Consider the following 1,893-nt stretch of genomic DNA (forward strand, 5'->3'; position numbering starts at 1 on the left):
TGTCAGTCTGGATGAAGATGTACCCGGACTGGAAGGATACTAAGACAACTTTCTCTAGCAGTTGGTCAGGGAACTGAGCTTGCAGGTACACACGCTGCTTTATGCCAGGATCCTTCCTGAAGTATCCAGGAGGGATCTAAAACCAGTATGATGAGCAGAATGTGCATCAGGATGTACATTTCTGGATTAATTTCTAGATTCTTTGTGGTCGTGGTAGAAAATAAAGCCAAGTAGTGACATGGACCAGCGTGACAGTATTTCATTTACCGTTATCTGTCCGAGTTCTTGAAAGTTTCTTTCACTGGTAAGGGTCACAGATGTGGATGTCAGCTTTGTGTTATTGTATGGATGGTTCATCACGTTGATGTTGACCCGGATGTCTTCCCCGGTGCAGTCTTGACATTCCACAAAAATGTTTTCTGCTGTCCCTACCCGCAACAAGCTAGGGGCAGACAACACCTTCCTGCAGAACAGCGGTAAGAAAGAAAAAGATATAGATGGGAATTTACTGCAGTCAATGAGCAGAAGTGATCACATCCTGTATATGATGTTATGACAAACAGTACCAACAATTTTGTGTGTGGCCCCTTAAAAAAATAAAATAAGTGCTTGTACTGCAAACCCTCACTCTGACATCTCTCTATTTAGTGCATGCATACACTGAGCATGTGTGTGTAATTCAGGCCTGTGTGTAATAACACCAGAGTGTAAAGTATACTTTACATTATTATTAGTATACATTATTATTGTTAGTGCCGCACATGATTATTGTCATTGGTTAAAAATAAATGCCAGTGTTTTTCTCCCATCCCAAATGCTATGTGGACTAGCCAAACCCTCCTTTGCTCCGCAGCGTGTGGATGGTCTGGCAAAGCAAGACTACAATTCACCCAAATTACCAAAGAAAACAAAGCTATTTGCTCAAATGACGATCATGGGCACCAACATGGACTTCACACACAATGAGTGATCTATTGATTACCTTGACAAAGACACTGACAAAGAACTGGATCAACAAAACATTTCATCATGTCTCTAGGCTTTTACTCTGACTGGCTCAATGCATCGTTCTGCAAACTCTGAACAAGAATGAGGTCAACTCATTGGCATCTTTTGAAAGACCACAATACCTTGACTTGTGTCACACAAACTGCAAACTGGACTCAACTTCTTATTATGTAAGTAAAACTAATATGTATTCATATACTTTTAATTTAAAAAACATGCAGAGGAACCTAGATCCTAGTGTTGCTCCTATTGCAATTTACCAGTAATAACTTCAATAGCCGGAAGATGAAAAAAAAAGTATATACAGTATTTACTGTGTGTGAAATAACTTATAGCCCTCCTAACCCCAAAACCTGCTGGTTTGACAAAGCATGTTTAAAAGAATGTCTATGAAAAGCCACTTAAACTTTATTGTACGTCGGATTCTAAATATTTCGTCTCTGAATGCGTCTCGGCAAAATTCGGTGACATAATGTAAAAAGTTCCAAAGTAAGGCCACGTAGTGTATAAAAACCTTTCATAGAACATGTCCAACTTCAAAAAATTGTGGAATTATCTGATTCAATTCTTTTTTTTCTTTTTTTTCAAAATAAATGATCAAATAAATCGAACTTACGGTTTTCCTTTTTATGCTTTGTGCCATTAAAACTTTGTTATACAACTCAAAAGACATTAAGGAGCTATTCCTACTTCTGGCCATGTTTGTGTGTGTTAATTTGAAAGGCAAGACGTGCAGATAGAGTGACAAATGAGCTCACAGTGAGTGATGTGACAGGAACAAAGAACGCTCAAAAACAGCTTGGGTTTCAGAGGGCTAAAGCACATGGAGGTGTGTAAAAGTAAGGCAGAGGAACTTACATTGGAGCTCCATCAGCAAGAGAATTC

General features: G+C 38.8%; 1 protein-coding gene and 1 long non-coding RNA gene across 2 annotated transcripts in view; one reads left to right on the forward strand and one right to left on the reverse strand.

Moving 5' to 3' along the window:
* Window positions 1-744, reverse strand: part of LOC116700184 (complement C3) — a 134,518-nt gene extending 133,774 nt beyond the window's left edge. The window contains exon 1 of the mRNA XM_032533203.1: window positions 740-744. The gene's annotated coding sequence lies outside the window, so the exon portion shown is untranslated. The remainder of the gene's footprint in view (window positions 1-739) is intronic.
* The window catches only part of LOC116700323 (uncharacterized), a 95,236-nt gene that overhangs the window by 69,096 nt on the left and 24,247 nt on the right, over window positions 1-1,893 (forward strand). The window lies entirely within an intron of this gene.

The sequence above is a fragment of the Etheostoma spectabile genome, chromosome 2, assembly GCF_008692095.1.
Source record: "Etheostoma spectabile isolate EspeVRDwgs_2016 chromosome 2, UIUC_Espe_1.0, whole genome shotgun sequence".
In the NCBI taxonomy this organism is placed as follows: domain Eukaryota; kingdom Metazoa; phylum Chordata; class Actinopteri; order Perciformes; family Percidae; genus Etheostoma; species Etheostoma spectabile.